We start from the raw sequence: 8,483 nt of genomic DNA, 5'->3' as shown, positions 1-8,483 counted from the left end.
AGCCCGTCTGCTGCTCCGTCACAGGGACCAGGGAGTGGGCCACCTTGCCAGCTGTGCTGAGATGTCCACAGAGAGGCAGTGGGCAGTGTATTGGTGAAGCCTGGGTCGCGCTACTGGGCTCCCTGGCAGTAACCCCCGGCCCCACATGGGGTCCTCATCTCCACCACTGCCCTGCACTCAAGCCAGGTTTGATGTGTGGTTAAAATGTCGTGAGTTGAAACAGCACAGGAGGTTTCCATTTCTCATCCCAGAGAGACATTGTTCAGAAAGTATCTGTAGCTTAAAAAATGCTGTGGAGTTCCCTGGTGGCTCAGATGGTAAAGAATCTGCCTGCAAAGCAGGAGACCTGGGTTTGATCCCTGGGTCAGAATGATCTGCTGGAGGAGGGCATGGCAACCCACTCCAGTATTCCTGCCTGGGGAATCCCATGGACAGAGGAGCCTGGAGGGCTACAGTCCATGGGGTTGCAAGGCATCAGACAGACTGAGTGACTGACCCTCAGCCTGGAAAGGGTGCCCCAAAAAGGAGGGAACAGCCCAAACCAGAGGATTGTGGTCTGCCTGCACCTGCAGGTTCGGGCTTCCTGAAGGGGCAGTTGGTGTTGGAGTCCCTTCTGGGTGGTTGTGTGTCTTCTCCTCCACGGGCGGCACCCATGTGGGGGCCCTGCTCTTTTCTTCTTTTTGGTGTGGGGGTGATACAATACAGGACGGAGCCCTGGCTTTAGAGCATGTCAGCCCTGGGGCACCCGCTCAGATCTGCCCTGTACAGCCTGTGTGGCCGTGGGCCTCAGTTTCCTCATCTGTTAAATGGGGGCATGACAGGACACCTCACAGGGTTGCTGTGAAGTGGAAATGCGTTAAACTCACGAGGCCCTTGACACAGTGCTTCCGTGCTCAGGAAGTGTCTGCTGTCCTTGACATCTTATTGCAGAGCTGAGATGATATAGATGGCTTCTCCTCCAGGTTCACCAAGTGGTATTTCCTGCACTCAGCCAAGGCCAGGGTGCCCGGGGCCCCAGGAGCCTCCAGCCGACATTGCTGTATGTCAAGCCCCGCGCCTAGGGTAGGGGGGCATCTTGGGCTTCCTTCCATGCACCCTCCCCTCTGCTGGTGGGCTGTGGACGGCAGCGGGGCCAGCCCTGCCCTGCCCTGCCCCGTGTTTACCTGGGTTTGTTTGGAGTGTTACCAGGCGATCAGAGAGGGTTGATGGGCACCCGGCTGCTTTTGGGATGGTTTAGGCCTGACTTACAACCTGGCATTTAACAGGGACTGTGTTCCATGCCAGGAGCATTGCAAAAGCTACAGCCTTATTTGGTCTGGAAACTTCTCTGCTCGGAGGAAAAGTGGAGCCAGGGAGCCGATCTGGACTTACCCTGGGTGGCCAGAGCCTTAGTGATGCCAGCTTGGGTTGTCCGGTTCGTGAATTCTCCTCATCTCTCACGTCTCTCTTTGTGGTGAGCTGCCTGCCCTTTTCAGCGACGGTTCCCTCCTTTTCCACCAGAACCACCACTCAGCTCTCTCCCTGCCCACAACTGCCAATGAGTTATTTTGCTGCACAGCTTTAGCGAGGTGGGATGAGTGTACCATGAAATCCACCCATTGCCACTGTGCAGCACAACGAATCCTAGTAAATGCACAGGACTGCGCCACCCTTCACCCCGCCCCCCACTCATGTTCCCTAATGCAGTGTTAGGGCAGGAAATTCCCTTCCCTCCTTAATTTGCTGGGAATTTTTGTTGATTTATTTATAAATTTTTATTAGTGGTTTTATTTTTAAATCACAAATGGTTTTGGACTTTGTCATAGGTTTTCTGTGCCTGTGGGGATGACCACGTGGGATTCATCCTTTGTACATAGATCTCTGGTGTTTGTCTTTCAGTTCCTAAGTCACGTCGACTTCTTGCGCCCCCATGGACTGCAGCACGCCACGCTTCCCTGTCCTTCACCATCTCCCGAAGTTTGCCCAAACTCATGTCCATTGAGTCGGTGATGCCATCCAACCATCTCATATGGTAGATTGCGTGAACTGAATTTTGAATGTTAAACCGACCTTGAATTCCTAGGGTAAATCCCACTGGTCACAGGATACAATTTTTGTATATGTTGTTGATGGGGGTATGTGATCAGAAACATCTGGAAATCACTGTTTCAGTGTCTGTTGCAAATCAGAAGTGAGTCTCCTTAGGGAAGTGGTCCCCAGTCTTTTTGGCACCAGGGATCGGTTTCATGGAAGACAGTTTTTCCGCATGCGGGGGTGGGGGATGGTTTCAGGATGATTCAAGTGCATTACATTTTTGGGCATTTTAATCTAGTGGTGCCGCTGACCTGGCAGGGAGGACCAGTCGATCTGTGGTCCGGAGGCTGGGGCCCCCTGCCTTAGGGGGAAGCCGTATTTGGATTCTTTTCATGAACCGAGTTAGAGATTCCAGGACCCAGAGAGATAGAAACCCCGCAGAGGACTGCTCACGCCCGTCTTTCCCCCTCAAACATGTTCTGAGGTTGTCATGTCACTCGTTTTAGCCTTCAACCCCACAGATTCAGCAATCAGAGGGGCCTGCCCTGCTCACCTTCTTTGGGGGTGGATGGAAGTGGCTTTTGGGGTGAGTTGGGGGTTGAAATCCACCTGTGCCCAGCCTAACAAGTCTGGTGAAACCAGCTGCAGCCACTCAGAGGAAGGACTTTCCATTACTTTTTTTTTGGCCATGCTGTGCAACATCTTGGATCTTAGTTCCCCGACCAGGAATTGAACCCAGTCTCTGGGCAGTGAAAGCACGGAGTTCTAACCACTGGACCGTTGGGGAATTCCCTTTTTTTAAAATTTGCCCAGAGATGCTGCGGAGGCTGCTGGTGACCCTGGACAGACATGCTGTGAGTGGGCATGTGGGTGATGCCCAGGGCTGGCTCTCACTGCAGACCAGGGCAGGGAACTTCTGGTTGACCCTCTTCAGTGAACGGAGCGTCCTGGTGTCTTTTACACCCTTTCCTGGAGCGAGAGGACAGAGGTTACGGCTTGCTGGTGAGCTTCCTCCCTGGGTTCAGCCTGTGGAGCCCCAGCAAGCCCCATAGGGACTGTTGCCCCTTCTCTGAATGTCCGGGGAACTCCCCTCCCTGTGGGAGCCGCCAGGCCCCCGATCATCTGGGAATGAACTTGTCTCTTGCTCCCCCAGCACAGAGACAGCCCTCTTCCGGTCCTCGGCAAGCCTGGGGACAGTGGTCATGCCTCTCTGTTCTTTATCCCCCCCGGGGAGGCCCACGGGGGTCCCCCAGCCCCCATCGCAAAGGGCAGGAGGTACAGAGCTCAGGCTTCTGGTCAGGATGACGTCATGAGTTGATGTTTTGGGGCAGGACCCTCACCCCCACCCCTGACCCGACACTCAGCAGTCCTAATAAAATGGAAAAAGGAATTCTAAAAACATGGGGCCACACCCCCCCAAAGATAAACATCCCCATGTTCCAGAAAACAGACAGAAACTGGGCAGTCAGAAGCGGGAAGCCGCCGGCCTGAGGGGCTCCTGGTCTGGTTGGGGCTTTCCTGTTCGTCACAGGCAGAAAGGCTGTTCCCGTTGCTATGGCCACATAACAAATTTACCCAAAACTCTGTGGTATAAAACCACCATTTATCTTGCTCCCTGTTCTGGGCTCAGGAATTTGGACAGAACTCAGCAGAACCCAGAGATTCAAGATGCTGGCCCGTGGCTCAAGGGGGAAGGACTTGGGTGAAACCGGTCCCCAGCACGTCAGGGTCAGGCTGATGCCTGTCTCCAGCCAAGACCTTCTCTTTGCTCGGCTTCCCCTGAAACCCTCCCTGAATCCTCACTCTCTTCCCCTGAGAGGCTGTTCCCCACAAGCCAGACTCCTGAGTCTCGAATCCCCTGTGCTTCTGGGAGACAGGGCCTGAGCCACTCAGGGCCTTAATACCAATTACATGCTGATGGCGCCCCAAGGATTATCTTCTCTACGATCTTCCCTCGCTCCAAATAGAAGTCTGCTCGCATCTGCCCTTGGGTATTTAGAGGCATCCCGAACTCAACGTGTCCCAATCTGAGTGCCTGATCAGCCCCTGGGCAGTGGGCAGGATGGTGGCCCCCAAAAGGTATGCCCACATCCCGATACCCAGAACCTGCGAATGAGATCTTTTTGGATAAAGGGTATCTGTAGATGTAATTAGGGATCTCAAGGTGGGATCATCCTGGTGGCTCGTGGGCCCTCAAGCCAATGACAGGTGTCCTTATAAGAGACAAAAGAGGACAGACAAGGGAAAGAGGGGGAGGCCACGTGGAGAAGGAGGAAGAGGCTGGAGGGGTGTGGCCAGAATCCAGGAACACCTGGAGCCCCGGCAGCTGGGACAAGCAGGAAGGCTTCTTCCTCCCTGGAGCCCTGGGAACGAGCGCAGCCCTGCTGACCCCTTGATTTTGGACCTGTGGCCTCCAGAGCCAGGAGCAAACAAGTTTCTGTGGTTTCAAGCCGCCCCAGGACACTGACACGCCTTCTACACCTGCAGCTCTGTCTTTCAGGTCACCTGCCCTGCACCCTCACAGTCCTCCTGTTCACCTCTTTCTCACACCCGCAGAGACCTGCCAGCAAGTCCGCTGTGCTCTGCCTTCAGAGCACGCTGGAATCTGCCCGCATCTCCCCTCCTCTGTGGCTGCCCTGGCCCCCACGCAGCCTGTCTGCCCTGGATCCCGACCCAGCCTCCGCCCTGTCCGCCCTGCGCTCTGCCTTGGAGTCCCCACCTGTTTCACGGCGTCTTTCTCCCCCACGTCCTCTTTTCTCTACTCCATTCTGTGATGCCAGGCTGATGCTCCGCGAACCACACCCTTATCCTCCTGTCCTCCCAGGGCTAGGGGTGACGGCTAGCTGCTCATTTTCTCTGCACAGCTGGAGTCCTGGATGCGATCCTGGCTCTCAAGTACCCACGGTGCTCCCCTTTTTCCTGACCAGGCTCCACTGACGCACTGGTCTCCCAGCTTCCAGCCTTGCACCCACGAGCTGGTCTCAACAAAGCAGTCGGGGGGTGGGGGTGAGGGGTGGTCGTGACACACACAGACGAGGGGGCCGGAGCTTGCTGGAAGGGAGAGGGCTCTGGGGTTCTGGGTGATGTTTCAGAGCTTAGCAAAGTGGAACACAGGAGGACTTCCCTGGTGGTGCAGCGGATAAGAATCTGCCTGCCATTGCAGGCGACACGGATTCTATCCCTGGTCCTGGAGGATTCCACACGCCGAGGAGTGGCTAAGCTACAACTACTGAGACCGAGCCCTAGAGCCTGCAAGCTGCAGCTACTGAAGCCTGAGTGCCCTGGAGCCTGCGCTCTGCAACAGGAGAAATGACCGCAATGAGAAGCCCACACACCACAACGGGAGAGAAGCCTGCGCAAAGCTACTGCACAAAACGAAGTCCCAGCACAGCCAAAAAAAAAAAAAAAGAAAAAGTGGAACACACAGGACTTTATTATTAACACTACACTGTTACAGTATCTGCCTCCCTCCTCCAGCTAGATTAGTGTTTCGTTTTTCTTTTTTTAATTTATTATTATTATTTTTTACAGTAGGTTCTTGTTGGTTATCTATTTTAAATATAGCAGCGTGTACATGCCAATCCCAAATTCCCAATCTATCCCTTAACCCCCAAACCATCCCCCACTGGTAACCATAAATTCTTTCTCTATGTCTCTGAGACTGTTTCTGTTTTGTAAGTATGTTCATTTATACATTTTTTAAAAGATTCTGCTTAAAAGGGATATCACATATTTGTCTTTCTCTGTCTGACTTACTTCACTTAGTATGATAATCTCTAGGTTCATCCATGTTGTTGCAAATGGCGTTATTTCACTCTTTCTAATGGCTGATATTCCATGGTTTATACAGTAAGTAAGATCGAGTTCCTAAGTCCAATTTATTCATGAGTCCAGCAAAGTTAGCCTTGGTACCAACTAACGCAGTCGGCTATATAGCACTGTACTGTAATAGGTTTATGATGTGGACCATTTTCTAAAAAGTCTTTCTTGAATTTGTTACATTTTTTTTTCTGTTTTAGGTTTTGGGTTTTCGGCCTCCAGGCATGTGGGACCTTTAGCTTCCCGATCAGGGGCTGAACCCACACCCACCCCCGGTATTGGAATGGAAAATCTTAACCACTGGACGGCTAGGGCAGTCCTGTACGGAATAGGTTTCGAACACTCTTCACACAAATAACACATAAAACACAAACACAAAGAATAAAGAAAACATTTTTGATCTAATAGTACAGTACCTCGAAAAGGACAACACTACCAGCTACATCACCACTGTTTTCACGCTTGATTCCAGACACCCTGGGCTTGAAATAGAGATGTACTCTTTGCAGGGCTGTGCAGTGTGCAAAAACACAGCCACTTGTGGAGGATGCACACACGTGACGGTGTACACCAGACACGTGGCTGGACGTACAAGCACACGCTAGCATCTTTGAAAGTTCGCAACTGGAAGACTCACATGGAGGGGACTTACTGTATGTACCAAGGATTTTGATTTTTTTTTATTAACTGTGGGCTACCCTGGTAGCTCAGTTCAGTTCAGTTCAGTCGTTCAGTCGTGTCTGACTCTTTGAGACCCCATGGACTGCAGCACGCCAGGCTTCCCTGTCCATCACCAACTCCCAGAGTTTACTCAAACTCATGTCCGGTGATGCCATACAACCATCTCATCCTCTATCTCCCCTTCTCTTCCCGCCTTCAATCTTTCCCAGCATCAGGGTCTTTTCTAGTGAGTCAGTTCTTTGCATCATAGCTCAAGCTGGTAAAAAAAATCCACCTGCAATGCAGGAGACACAGGTTCGACTCCTGGGTCAGGAGGATCCCCTGGAGAAGGGATAGGTTACCCACTCAAGTATTCTTGGGCTTCCCTGATGGCTCAGATGGTAAAGAACCTGCCTGCAATGTGGGAGACCTGGGTTCGATCCCTGGATTGGGAAAATCCTCTGGAGGAGGGCAAGGCAACCCACTCCAGTATTCTTTTGAGGAGAATGCCCATGGACAGAGGAGCCTGGCAGGCTACAGTCCATGGGGTCGCAGAGAGCTGGACACGACTGAGCAACTAAGCACAGCGCCGCATTAACTGTCGGCCGTATCCAAACGGTGGAGTGTGAAATCAACATGGGGCGCTGTGACCAGGGATTTTAACAGTGACGTGAAATAGAAGATGCAGGATGGAGTGATCAGACTGTGACACACGCGGTCGGAGGAGGCGCTGTCTGGTGAAACTTTGCTCGGGGCTTTGTGTACCCGCGATTGTGATGTAAATGCATTTCTTTCTGTGAGTCTTGGTTCACGGCGTTTATAAGTCTCACCGGGGTGGGTCTGCTCCCGTGTTGCCCCCGGGTCCACCTCCAGGGGCTTTCGATCATCTGTCCAGCGCAAGACTGGGGCTCGTCCCTCTGCAGCCGGCCAGAGCTCTCTGATGGTTCTGCGCTGGGAGGTTTTCTGAGGTCATCTTGCTGTGGATTTTCTTCTCTGTGACGTCTCTCTGCCCTTTCTTTGATTTTCCTCTCATGCGTAGGGCAAATCTGGACGTATTATCTTTTTATTTTTATATATATATTTTCCGTTTTCTCTCTTTTGGTGTTTTGCTTTCTTTTTATGAGCCATTCCTCAGCCTTATTTGCCCAACCCTCCTATTGATATTCAGGTTTTAAAAATTCATACGATCACATTTTCACGGTTTAAGAATCCTTTCTTTTTTTCTTCGACTCTCTCCCCGTCTCTCTCTTCCTTCCTCTCTCAAGCAGTGGTTAGTGCCCTGCTCCCTGCGCCCCTCTTCCTGCAGTGGTTTTATTTCGTATTTCTGTTGTCTGCCTTTGCTAGAGGGCTCTCCTCAGACACCTGGTCCTTGTCCACTTGGATCCGGTGAGGCCTGGACACTCAGATGCTCACGGGCTCCTTGACCTACCGCTCTGCCAGGGAGCCTGCTGCCGGGCCCTGGAGCTGGGGGTTGGAGGTCAGTGTCTGTCTCCCCTTGGACTTGTCCGACCCCTGATGGTGCAGGGGTGGGAGGGTGGGCTCGCGGCATCTGCTGCTCATCTCTCCTCCTCACACCCTTTCCTCTGCGTGGGATCCCTGCCCTGATTGTGCCTCTGGCCCCAGAGTAGACGGGCCCGTCTTACCCACCGCAGAGACCAGACCTGCACCGACTCTTCTCCTGGGTTGGGGAGGGGGCTATGCTGAGTAGCACGTCGGATCTGATAATCAGATTGCCTTTTTAAAATTAATTAATTAATTTATTTTGGCTGAGCTGGGTCTTCACAGCTTTGGTGGGCTTTCTCTGGTTGAGGAGAGTGGGGCTGCTTTTTGTCGCAGTCTGGGAGCTTCTCATTGCTGTGGCTTCTCTTGTCGCAGAGCACGGGCTCTAGGCACGCAGGCTCAGTAGTTATGGTCCACGGGCTTCGTTGTTCCATAGCATGTGGGATCGTCCAGGATCACGGATTGAATCTGTGTCTCCTGCACTGGCAGGC

The sequence above is a fragment of the Giraffa tippelskirchi genome, chromosome 10 (genome assembly GCF_054371585.1).
Source record: "Giraffa tippelskirchi isolate mGirTip1 chromosome 10, T2T-mGirTip1v1.2.pri, whole genome shotgun sequence".
Classification (NCBI taxonomy): Eukaryota; Metazoa; Chordata; class Mammalia; order Artiodactyla; family Giraffidae; genus Giraffa; species Giraffa tippelskirchi.
Note: the sequence above shows the minus strand (reverse complement) of the source record.